This window comes from Drosophila subpulchrella, unplaced genomic scaffold (genome assembly GCF_014743375.2).
Source record: "Drosophila subpulchrella strain 33 F10 #4 breed RU33 unplaced genomic scaffold, RU_Dsub_v1.1 Primary Assembly Seq39, whole genome shotgun sequence".
Lineage (NCBI taxonomy): Eukaryota > Metazoa > Arthropoda > Insecta > Diptera > Drosophilidae > Drosophila > Drosophila subpulchrella.
The window spans coordinates 929,134-943,273 of NW_023665611.1; the positions used below are offsets into that span (position 1 = coordinate 929,134).

The 14,140-nt window shown below is 35.6% G+C and overlaps 1 protein-coding gene and 1 pseudogene across 2 annotated transcripts in view; one reads left to right on the plus strand and one right to left on the minus strand.

Moving 5' to 3' along the window:
- The window catches only part of LOC119561981 (gamma-interferon-inducible lysosomal thiol reductase), a 184,623-nt gene that overhangs the window by 14,991 nt on the left and 155,492 nt on the right, over positions 1–14,140 (plus strand). The gene's annotated exons all lie outside the window — the stretch shown is intronic.
- LOC119561996 overlaps positions 4,156–14,140 on the minus strand; it is a 36,595-nt pseudogene continuing 26,610 nt past the window's right edge.

A 14,140-nucleotide genomic window follows, 5' to 3' on the forward strand; every position in this document is an offset into this window, starting at 1 on the left:
ATAAAAACAATATTGAACATTACACTTCACACGCCCGCAACCTGCTACAAAAATTCCCTAAAAAATTCAAACTACTTTAAACACCCGGCAACGTAGGAATACCAGGAAATGAACTGGCGGACACCCTAGCAAAAGACGCAATTGAACAACCACTTATAACTATTGAAAATCTTAACACAAAAGACATACTAAAATATATAAAAAACACACACCAAGCAAAAACACTATCATACATAACGAAGACATCAGCCTGGTACCAGTCAGTTAACCAACCCCAACTCAACAGCTACCAAATCACAAAAAACAACCACTTATCCATTTCACGTTTAGACCAGATAAAAATAACAAGACTCAGACTTGGACACACCAAAATAACCCACACACACTACATCGATCCAAGCCATACCAATACCTGCCCATTCTGCAACGACATTGTATCAATAAGACACTTTCTTTCCACTTGCAACGCGCTAAATATCCAAAGACAACAAATATTTAATAACACCAACCCACTAGAATCACAAACATATCAAAAATTATACAATTTCTAAAAAACACAAATTTATACCACTGCATATAAGATGATTCTACCTAAGCTAAACAATAGAAATAAATACCTATAAGAAATCCTAAAAAAAAACATTATGTACAATTCGAGCTGAAGGCCCACGTCGCTATTGCTCAACATTATTGCTAGCTCATAATTTTAATTATTTGTTAGCTCCTTATAAATAAAAAAATAAATAAAACATAGAAGAACTACAAAAAAATTTTCCCGTTCAATTCGAACAACAATTAACGGAACTATGTAAAAAATATACTGACGTATTCGGTCTTGAAACCGAATCAATAACAACAAATCATTTTTACAAGCAGAAATTGAGATTGAAGGACGATGAACCGATTTAAATAAAAAAATTTCGAAGCCCGCACAGCCAAGTTGAGGAAATTCAAAAACAAGTAGGAAAATTAATTAAAGACAATATAGTCGAACCATCTGTATCAGAATACAACAGCCCACTTCTACTTGTCCCAAAAAAAGCCCTTCAGGGTTCAAACGAAAAGAAATGGCGACTAGTAGTTGACTATCGTCAAATCAACAAAAAACTTCTGTCTGATAAATTTCCATCCCCAAGAATTGATGACATTTTGGACCAACTAGGTAGAGCAAAGTATTTCTCATGCCTTGAGGTTTCCATTAAATTGGAATACGAGAAAATTCAAGAAACATAACGTCGTTTTCAACGAGCAATGGCTCATATCGCTTTACGCGATTACCTTTCGGTTTAAAAATGGCCCCAAATTAATTTCAGAGAATGATGACTATTGCATATTCTGAACTTGAAGCTTCTCAAGCATTCCTTTATATGGATAATTTAAGTCATTGGATGTTCCGAAGGATTATGTAGATTAGATTAGGTAAAAAGAATGTTCCATTTGAATGGTCTTCCGAATGCCAAAATTCATTCCAATATTTAAAAGATAAACTTATAGAACCCACTTTATTACAATATCCTGATTTCCTTAAAGAATTTTGTATAATAACGGATGCAAGTAACGGTATTAACTCAAAACCATAACTGACTTCAACTCCCGATAGCATATACATCACGTTCATTTACATAAGCTGAAAGCAATAAAAGCACTACAGAACAGGAACTACATACATAGGGCAATTACACATTTTCGACCATATATTTATGCCAAAAATTTAACAGTTACGTAAAACTGATCTCAGACCACTAACATACCTATTTTGAATGGTCAATCCTAGTTCAAAACTCAGACGAATTAGAGGAATATGTCTTCACAGTCGAGTATCTAAAGGGAAAAGATAACTTCGAGGCAGACGCCCTTTCTAGAATAACAATTAAAGATCTTCAAAATATTACGGAAAATATATTACAAGTCACTACAAGACAAAAAAGTAGACAAAATTCCTGCGCAGGAAAAGATAAAGTAAAATTGCCTAGGCAATCTCAAATAAAAGCTTCTAAGCCCAACGTATATGAAGTCATTAACAATGACGAAGTACGTGAAGTAGTGACCTTGCAAGTGAATAATAATTTATGTTTTTTCAAGCCCGGAAAAAATATTACAGCAAGATATAATGTTGGAGATTTGTATACTAATGGAACCCTTGACTTAGGTTAGTTTTCCCAAAGGCTTGAACTGCAGGCTGGTAAACAAAAAATTACTCAACTTAAAAAAGCACCATGGGATAATATCTTTAAAAATATTTTAAAAGATAAACTTAAAAAAATGGACAGAGTAGCGCTACTCATCCCGGTGACCCTAATAACAACTAATAATGAAAAAAGCAATATTATCTACATTACATGACGATCCTATTCAAGGAGGACACACAGGTATAAAAAAAACCTTGGCCAAAATCAAAAGACACTACTACTGGAAAGGAATAAAGAAGGACATAACATAATAATATGCCAAAAGTTGAAAACGACAAAACACACTAAAACTCCTTTAACACTTACCCAGAAATGATATTCGATAAGGTAATTGTGGATACGATCGGTCACCTGTCGAAATCGGATCAAGGAAATGAAAATATTGATATATTATGTTATCATATTGTTATTACTATCAAAAGTTTTTTTTTAAACCCTTGCAGAGGGTATATTGATTTCAGTCAGAAGTTTTCAACGCAGTGAAGGTGACGTTTTCGACCCCATAAAGTTTATATATTCTTGATCAGCATCACTAGACGAGTCGATCTAGCCATGTCCGTCTGTCCGTCCGTTTCTACGCAAACTAGTGTAGTATGTATGTATCATTGTAGCGAGTACCCACTGTACCGACACCAACATTGTGTTACAGTGTACTTAAACAAATACAAAAGTGCCGGCCGCTAAACTTTTGCGGCCAGCCGAAATCTGAATGCGCCTCAGAGCCCAACTTATGGGAAGTGCTAGTGTCAGCATATTCCCATGGCCTGAGTGCACACACATACAAGGTATGCATGTACAACTTCTCTCGCGCTCGCACAAATACAATTGCGAGCATATACTTCGACATATATGACGGCCGCTGCCAATGTTTGCAGGCAGCGCAGCCGCAAATAGCTAGCTGTAAATCATTCATATTTTGACGATCCCCAAATAAAGATCTGCCCATGGCAGTTGTAACAAATGACAAATCTTTTAATGAAATATAATGGCAAACATAACATGGCAACCGTGACAGCGATATTGGACACAAAAAAAAAAAAAAAAAAAATTAGTTGGAAGTGAAATAAACGCGAGGAAAGTTATGAACGATTGCCGCCACTTGTGTGAAAGAGTGCGAGCGAAACTGTTTACGTGAAACAACGTGTGTCCCTAGTATGACAGAAATGAGATATTCTATCGAATGAGACGAGTACAAACAAAAGTGGAGACCAAGAAGAGGAAGAGCAAGCGCCCACTATTTAAATGAAAGCAGCACCGGCGCCGCCTAAAACCATAGGCCAAACAACACACAATAAAATCGAAATGAAAGCAATCACCGCCTGTGCGAGGACCAGCACCGGCGCCGCCTAAAACAATAGGTCTGGAAAAGGATAAGAAGTGTGGGAGGAATGGCAAATCCTCCTACACCTACTATGGAAAACAAACAAGAATAAACGACGACCTACACCACCGAACTTACACTGGAGAAGGAGAAGTCTGTGCAGCCAGCACCGGCCCCGTTCGGCGCGCCAAACCGGACCCTGGAGAAGTGAACCGACAGCGCTTCCAAGAGCGCACATCTTAAATTTTTTTGTATTATTTTTATATGAATCTGCGATGCAAAAACTTATAGTTAACAAGAATTGTACAGACCAGGCAGTTTCTAGCTGCGGGTCTTAATTTTTTTTTACCTAGGTAGGGATATATGTAAAATTTTATACATATATATCAGAAAACTTAAAAAAAAAAAATTAATTAATTAATTAAATAACACATAAATGGCTAAGACAAAAAAAAAATAATAAGAGAAAAAGGAGAGGAGGTCAGAAGAACTTCCTGAATTTAAAAATATAAGAATTAAATAGGCAGCTATATGCTGAAAAATCTACCCCAGTATCCTGGGATGAAAATGTAGAAATTAAGAAAGAATTAGAGAACACGTATAGGGAATTAGATGCCTACAAAAATAAAAATGATATGAAGGAGGCTAGAAAACCAAAGTGCCCTGCAGATTGTAAAGGGCCTTTCGAAAATACAGCCTGCGAGTATACGTGTCCTAAGAAAAATTAAAAGATATAAAAATATAAAGAAAATATATAAATATGAATGAACATTTTTTTTATGAAAAGTACCGCAATATCTAAAACAGATTTTGAATGCGCTACAGAAATAATACCCAAAATGGGTTTAATTGAAACTAAGACAGTGGACTCCGCTGCCAACGTAATTAATAAAATCGAATCAAAAACTATTGATATCGATTTAACAAACATATTATCGATAATTGTTTTTATAATGAGTGCATACATTTTGTATAAAGCCTATATGTACCACAATAAGTGTGTATCAAAAAGAGCTATAAATAGAAGCCAGGCCAACGATCTGGATAAGATTTAAATTAATAGAGCACAAACAATTATTATAAAAATATTTTTCAAAATAAAAATTAAAATCCAAAATTTGTAAATGTATGCAATGACATACCAAAAATAAGAGAATTAAAATTTTGAAATAAAATAAAAATAAAATATATTAACAAACAACATGAATACCACAGATTGCATCAGAATTACTCTAGCCAATCAACCAAATTTTGAGAATAGGGTATTAGCCATACTTAGAAACAGAGCAGAGCCTCTATCAATATCAGATTTTGAAGACGAATATATGAATAGGTATGACCTAGCTTTTTCCCCGCTTATTCATTGCAGCGGTACGCAAAAAGCAATAGTACTGTCTACAGTAAGAAACTGTAAAGTATTTTCGGAAGTAGAGTTAATAGAATTAATAGAGCACAAACAATTATTATAAAAATATTTTTCAAAATAAAAATTAAAATCCAAAATTTGTAAATGTATGCAATGACATACCAAAAATAAGAGAATTAAAATTTTGAAATAAAATAAAAATAAAATATATTAACAAACAACATGAATACCACAGATTGCATCAGAATTACTCTAGCCAATCAACCAAATTTTGAGAATAGGGTATTAGCCATACTTAGAAACAGAGCAGAGCCTCTATCAATATCAGATTTTGAAGACGAATATATGAATAGGTATGACCTAGCTTTTTCCCCGCTTATTCATTGCAGCGGTACGCAAAAAGCAATAGTACTGTCTACAGTAAGAAACTGTAAAGTATTTTCGGAAGTAGACATACACCCAGTGCTAGGACATATAAATGTGATAAAAATTATGCACAACTAATACACAAAAAAAAATAAGTCCTTAGTACGGAATGGGAGCAATTAACTCTCCACATACGAGAATTAAAGGACACATTTGACAAGTCTTAAAAATGTATAAGCCAAAATAGGCCAATACATAAAGACACTATTAATAAACATGCAAAGATTATTTTAGATTCTTTCAATACTGCAAGAACTTTAGTACATAAAAATAGGGCAGCGATAAATAAAACGAATTGGTCAAAATTATCTAAGTTATTGATCAAATTACGTACAAATCTAATAACTGTCAAAGATAGGTATAAATTAAATATATCGATACCGACAATTTTAAATACACCTTTGACAATAGATCAAGACATAGACCTAACGGAAAATGAAGATTCCGATTCAAGCGAAGGAATCGAAATAAAAGTTATAACAGTAACAGAAGCAGAAGAAGAAGATATAGAATCAGATGTAAGCGTGCCAGACACAAAAGAAAGCATAATGACAGATCCAGCAGCCCAAAGGGAATATATAAAAGATATCTCGAATGCCATCCCGGAATTTAACGGGCAAAAGATACATCTTCAAAGATTCATAACAGCCTTGAAGTTGGTTAACTTAACTAAAGGCACATTCGAAGATTTGGCTGTAGAAGTCATTAAATCCAAAATAATAGGATCTACACTTTACAAAGTACAGAACGAAACAACGATAAATTCAATAATAAAGAAATTGCAAGACACTATAGTCGGCGAAACATCCGACGTAGTCAAAATGAAAATGGCGAAAACAAGCCAGAAAGGCAAAACAGCCGAGAAATTTACATCAGAAATAGACAACTTGCGAAAGCTCCTTGAAGCTTCGTACATTGACGAAGGCCTACCAGCCGAACATGCTGACAAATTCAGCACAAAAGAAGCCATTACCACAATGGTTAAAAATTGAGAGCATATCCGCCTAAAAACAATTTTAAAGGCAGGCAACTTCACAACTATGAATTTAGCCGTCACTAAGTACATACAATGCAGTACTGAAATGACAGGAAATGCAAATTCAATACTGTACACACAAAGAGGAAACATCTATCGCGGTAACAACTTCAGAAATAATTACCGCGGTAGGGGCAATAACCGAGGTAATTATCAGCATAACGGATACTACCAATATAATGGCTATAACCAAAATAACGGTTATAACCGAATCTATAATATTCAGACCAACAACATTTATAGAGGTCGTGGTTATTATAGAGGAAACAACCGTGGTGGAAACACCAATAAAGACCCTTAAGATACAAAACCCAGTAAAAAATACGGTTCATTCTATCAATCTTAATTTCAATCTTTTCGATTCTCTTAAAAATGAATACACAAATAAATTATATACATCTCCATGGTTTACCCGTCAACTATCTTATCTAAAGAATAAAAAAACCAGACTATTTAAACGGTTCAAAATATCCGGCTTACAGACAGACTTCGCCAAATATAGTTCAGCCAAGGTGGAATTTGTCCAGTACAATTCTGATTGTTACAAAAATTACCTGTCTCGTTGTAAGCGTGATTTCAAAAATCGTCAACTGTTTTAATGTATGCAGATGATTTCAAGCTATGTTTGTCCGTGTGTTTACCTAATTCATATAATGACCTTCAATTAGATCTTGATTGTTTGTATACGTGGTGCATGATTAACATGTTGAATTTGAACTATTCTAAATGTAACTTTATGACCTTTTATCGTTGTAATCCATCTCTGTATTCTTATTATATCGGAAATAACGACCTTGAACGTATTTTTTCTGTTCAGGATCTTGGCGTTCTATTTGGTCATAAACTTAGTTTTAAAGTCCATATATCTTCTATAACTAACAAAGCCAGAAGTCTCCTGGCGTTTATGAAGCGTTGGTCAAGGGAGTTTGATGATCCATACACAACAAAGCTTTTGTATGTTTCTCTTGTTCGTCCGTCAATGGAATATTGCTCGTGTATATGGTCACCTCAAATTAGCTGTTACCAAAATATGTTAGAGTCCGTTCAAAAACAATTTCTTTTATTTGCTTTGAGAGGCTTAAACTGGGACACAGGAAGTCGATTGCCCTCTTATCATGCGAGGTTGCGCCTGCCGGACTTACCAACCCTGAACCATCGTAGAAAGTGTCATGGAGTTATGTTTTTGCATAAATTAATTAATGGTGATGTCGACTCTCCCTTCCTTCTTAGTTCCCTCAACTGGAATGTACCCTGTAGAACAGTTCGTCGTTTTCGTCCGTTGTCCCTGCCAATTTGTAGATCCAATTATGCCCTTCATGATCCTTTTCGGGTTCTTTGTGACGACTATAATGCACTGTGTCACGTCTTACTGTTTGATAGCCCTAATGCAACTAATTATGATAAACTTATGTATTTTCTATCTTCCAATAATTTGTAAATTTCTATGTTACTAGCCATTCTATGTGAGCATGTATTTTAAACTGTCTATTGTTATGTCGTCTTTTTCCATGTACGCGATTTCGTTTACTTGCCCAAATCGGTTTAGGGCTCCGTGCGTAACAAGCATTGCTTGGTGTCGTAAGGGCCACTTGTTTGTACTGACCATAGTGCATCAACGTCCAAGAAGAATATTTCATATACATATAGTAAGAAAATAACTTCATAAAATTACGTTATTTTTCAAAAGGAGGGAGATGTAGTATGCATGTATCATTGTAGCGAGTACCCACTGTACCGACACCAATATTGTGTTACAGTGTACTTAAACAAATACAAAAGTCCCGGCCGCTAAACTTTTGCGGCCAGCCGAAATATGAATGCGCCTCAGAGCCCAACTTATGGGAAGTGCTAGTGTCAGCATATTCCCATGGCCTGAGTGCAGACACATACAAGGCATGCAAGTTGTATGACACATTATTTATAAACAACTTTGAGCCGAGAGCTAATTTCCAAATAACTCTGACAGACCCGAGATAAATCCGTGGACAGCTATTTCTGTCAACCAGGCCTCCGAATCATTCCCACCCAGATCAATTTCACGCAGCTCAAATCAAACGGATGCTGTAAACATCCAAACCGATATTGTAAACATCGGAGTCCTAAGCGAGCCCTGAGTCCGCTAACGTAAACAAAAGATCCCCAAAGCGAGTCCCGAGTCCGCTAACGTAAACAAAAAGATCCCCAAAGCGGTCCCTAAACTCCACTAATGTAAACACCAATTTCCGGCCAAGATTGGACTTCAAATTTAATTGGCAAATTGCATCATCCTATTTTCCGACTCTCTTGAGTCATTCTCTTTACCAATTTTTGGGGATAAATTCTCTTAAGCCGAGGTTTGATTATTGATCATTGAACTAGAGATCAGGCAGTCCGTTTTTGAGATCCGAATCGAGCAGTAGTACTAATCGAGAAAAAGTAAACGAGCAGTGAATAAAATAAGTTCGACCTATTGAAAAATTGTAATACTTGTAGTGAATAAGTGATTAAAAAATAAAAATAAATTTTTTTAATTAAATCACGAGTGGGGCCGTTTGATTAAAAAATTCTAAAAGCAAAGCATTAAAATAAACACAAAACAATTTTAAAGTAAAAAAAGAATTTACCGCGGCCAAAAAACCCGATACAACCGACGAATAAATAAAGCCTGTGTTGATAAAAATAAGGTGGAAATTAATAAATGCAAAAATCCCCTTAAACTCTATACAACCGGCAAAAAAATAAAAAGTTTGTGTTGATCAAAAAAAAAAACTAATGTGGAAAATAATTAATGAAATAATCCCCTTAAAATCTCAAATTACAAAATAGTGATCGTAACATAAATTCACTGCTCGGACAATATAAAAATCAAAAAGTGACAAAAAAAAAAATGTATCGAAATAAATAACCATTGTGAAAAACAATTTAATTAAACAAATGTTTATAATCAAAAATTAAAAAAAAAAATCTTCAAAATCATCAACAAAAGACATTCTAAGAAAACAGCCTGAAGGGCAATCCGTCGCCAAATATTGGAAAAGAAGGAAGACCCCAATTTAAAAACAGAATTAAAGAAGGAAGACCCTAAGACAAAATCTAAAAACAAAAAAAAAGGAAGGACGACCCCAATCAGGATCATCATTCAAGATAAGGACAACCCCAACAGGCTAAAAAACAACGAGAAGAAAAAAATAAGGAGGACGATTCGTGAGCGATACTATCTTTATACCCGTTACTCGTAGAGTAAAAGGGTATACTAGATTCGTCGGAAAGTATATAACAGGCAGAAGGAAGCGTTTCCGACCACATAAAGTATATATATTCTTGATCAGGATCACTAGCCGAATCAATCTAGCCATGTCCGTCTGTCCGTCTGTCCGTATGAACGCTGAGATCTCGGAAACTATATGAGCTACAATACTGGGATTAGGCATGCAGATTCCTGAGATTCCTGCGCAGCGCAAGTTTGTTTCAGAAGAGTGCCACGCCCACTCGAACGCCCACAAACCGCCCAAAACTGTGGCTCCTACAGTTTTGATGCTAGAATAAAAATTTTAGCTGAAATGTATTGTTCTCATCAATACCTACCGATTCACCTAAAAAAAAAGTTTGCCACGCCCACTCTAACGCCCACAAGCCGCCCAAATCTGTGGCGCCCACAATTTTCGTGCTAGATAAAAAATTTTATCTGAAATGTATTGGTCTTATCAATACCTATCGATTGATTTAAAAAAAACTTTGCCACGCCCACTCTAACGCCCACAACGCTTAAATCTGTCTACCGCCGGTAGGTGGCGCATTTGCTGCTTGCATATCTCCATTTTCTTTTGGTCCCTTTAGCTGAGTAACGGGTATCTGATAGTCGAGGTACTCGACTATAGCGTTCTTCCTTGTTATACCCGTTACTCGTAGAGTAAAAGGGTATACTAGATTCGTCGGAAAGTATGTAACAGGCAGAAGGAAGCGTTTCCGACCCCATAAAGTATATATATTCTTGATCAGGATCACTAGCCGAGTCGATCTAGCCATGTCCGTCTGTCCGTCTGTCCGTCTGTCTGTCCGTCCGGATGAACGCTGAGATCTCGGAAACTATTAGAGCTAGGCTATTGAGATTTGGCGTGCAGATTCCTGAGCTTCTTACGCAGCGCAAGTTTGTTTCAGTAGAGTGCCACGCCCACTCTAACGCCCACAAACCGACCAAAACTGTGGCTCCTACAGTTTTGATGCTAGATAGAAAATTTTAACTGAAATGTATTAGTCTTGTCAATACCTACCGATTGACCCAAAAAATTTTGGTACGCCCACTATAACGCCCACAAACCTCCCAAGAAAAAAAAGCTATGACGGCCGAAGTTAGCGGCAAAGAAAAAAAGTGCGCGGCTAACTTACTCTATTGAATAATGAATTTTTCACGCCTACCCTAACGCCCACAACGCTTAAATCTGTCTTCCGCCGCTAGGTGGCGCATTTCAATCTCGCTTTGCTGCTTGCATATCTCCATTTCCCTTTGGTCCCTTAAGCTGAGTAACGGGTATCTGATAGTCGAGGTACTCGACTATAGCGTTCTCCCTTGTTTTTTATTATTATTATCATATATTAATACCCGTTACTCGTAGAGTAAAAGGGTATACTAGATTCGTCGGAAAGTATGTAACAGGCAGAAGGAAGCGTTTCCGACCCCATAAAGTATATATATTCTTGATCAGGATCACTAGCCGAGTCGATCTAGCCATGTCCGTCTGTCCGTCTGTCCGGATGAACGCTGAGATCTCGGAAACTATGAGAGCTAGGCTATTGAGATTTGGCGTGAAGATTCCTGAGCTTCTTACGCAGCGCAAGTTTGTTTCAGTAGAGTGCCACGCCCACTCTTACACCCACAAACCGCCCAAAACTGTAGCCCCTAGAGTTTTGATGCTAGAATAAAAATTTAAATAAAAGACTCCACATGAATCCGCCACAAGAAAATACAACCCATCAGGCAATAACAAGCAATAGCATTAAATGTAGGAGATTTAATTAAGCAAATTGTAAATTTTGAAGTAAATCCATTAAAGGAGGAGATCGTTAACTTAAGATCGCTACTTTCTCACAAAATTAAAACGGTTGAGGATTATTAGATAGATATTGTAGATCCAAATATCAAGTGCGACACATCTTATGAGATCATCAAATCTGTTAGGGAATATAAAGGTGAAGAGGATAAATATGTAAGCTGGAGAGAATCGGTTGAAGTAGCCATGGGGCAATATGCCAGAAGGAGTGAAAGATTTTATTCTGCCTTATTTATATTACGAATCAAAATAACAGGAATGGCAAACGATGCCTTAACCCATAACGGTACGGTATTAAATTTCGATGCCATAATGGCCAGACATCACTTTGTCTGTAGCGACAAACGACCAATTCACAGTATTGAACAGGAATTAAGTGAATTGAGTCAGGGAAAATTATCCATAATGGATTATTATGGTACAGTTAATAGAAAATTAACTCTGCCAATTAATAAAACTATTATGACCTACGGTAGAAACAAACCTATAGGAAGACAGTTCTTAGAGTTTTCATTACCGGCCTCAACGGCCAAATTTCAGATACTATTTTCTCAATGAATCCACCTGACCTACCAAATGCAATGGTCATAGTTCAGGAATTGGAAAGCAACAACATGAGGGCTCATTTCGCAAATAGTTTCTCTACTACTCAGAAAAAACATAGCGAGCCAAACTCTAGTGGAAATGGAATAGGGCTAACAACGGCTATAATCAAGGCTATAATATCAAAATAATAATTATAGTCAGAACAAGTGGGATCAAACAAAAAAATTTGAGACCCAGAACACTCAGCAAGGCCAAGCCCAAAATAAAAGGGTACCAACTGGAACTGTTAACCAACCGGCTAACAAGACGATGAGACGAAATAATATTGAGGAGAACCATTTTTTAGACAAAAGTCAGGAGTAGGCTTACCCTACTTAATTAGAAATGACCCAAAAATAAATAAAAAATGAAAAATATTAATTGACACTGGGGCAACCTCGTGTTATATAAGAACAGGAATTTATAAAAATATGAACGAGCTTCCAATATACAAAAGAGTATCCACAGTGAATGGATATTCAATAATTAAATTTTATCATATGATAACTTTTTTTGATACGCGATATACTTTTTATGAAATAGATGGACTAGACTCAAATTTACTGGTCGGCTATAACCTATTAAAAAAAATAGGAGCGGTAATTGAATATAATGGAATAGAAGAAAAATTAAATTATGATAACGGAAACATTTTAAACCAACATTCTTTAACAGAAGAAAACACCATTATTCCATTAAAAGAATTTATATTAAAAGAATACTTTGATGAAAAATGGGTAATCAAAGCGAATCTAGTTTGGGATATACAAATCTGAACACGCCGTCGTTGAAAAATCCGACAAAAATAAAAGTTTGGAATTCAAAAATTGCGAACACGCCGTCGTTGAAATATCCGACAAAAATAAAAGTTTGGGAATTAAAAATTCTGAACGCGCCGTCGTTTAGAAATTCGACAAAAATAAAAGTTTGGAATTTAAAAATTCTGAACACGCCGTCGTTGAACTATCCGACAATCAAAGAATAAACAACATAAATATATCGTCTGCAGATCAAAGAAAAGTTCTGGAGAACGAATTATTAAATATTATCAATGAAGAGCATTCAAAAATAAATATGCAGATTCCATTTAGGACAGATATCCGCGGTGAAATAAACACCGTAAATGATAGGGCCATTTACAGCAAACAATACCCTTATGCTCTAGCGGCTTCAGATTTTGTAAATTCTGAAATAAGTCGAATGTTAAAAGAAGAAATTATAAGGCCAAGTAGAAGTCCTTATAATTCACCAGTACTAGTGGTAACAAAAAAAAGGTTTCAATGAAGACGGAACTCCAAAACTCAGACTCGTAATTGATTATAAAAAACTTAATAAAAATACAATACCTGGTAGATATCCAATGCAGGACCCTTCAGTGATTTTGTAAAATCTTGGAAAAGCCAAATACTTTTCAACAATTGACTTGGAATCTGGATTTCATCAGATTCTCATGAATGAACCAGATATTCAGAAAACCTCATTTTCAATAAACAATGGGAAATACGAATTCCTAAGAATGCCTTTCGGTTTGACCAACGCTCCAAGAATATTCCAACGAGCAATGGATGATATTTTAAGAGAACAAGTGGGTAAAACATGTCACGTTTATATGGACCACATAATTATATTTTCAAAAACAATTGAACAACATTACATTTAATTCTCATTATTAAAATTTTGCTGAACGCAAACATGAAAATTTCCATTGAAAAATCAAAGTTCTTTAAATTAAAAACCAATTTTCTCGGTACGTTGTTTCTCACAATGTGATAAAAACCGATCCCGTAAAAATTTCTACAATTGTAAAATATCCGATACCTAAAAATATTCGAGAGCTTAAAAGCTTCCTAGGCCTTACAGGATATTACAGAAAATTTGTGCAAAATTACGCAAGGATAGCTAAACCTTGAACAAAATATTTAGAAGGCCAAAACGGCAAAGTATGATTCAGCTGTAAGAGCTTTTAACGAGCTCAAAGAAAATTTAATTACACAAGTAAAACTAGTACAACCGGATTATAAAAAAAAATTCACTCTAACAACGGACGCATCTGACTTAGCAATTGGTGCTCTTCTTTCTCAGGAAGGAAAACCAATTACATTTATTTCAAAAACTCTGACAAAAACCGAACAATTATACGCAACAAATAAAAATGAACTTTTAGCCATAGTATGGGCTTTTAAAAATCTT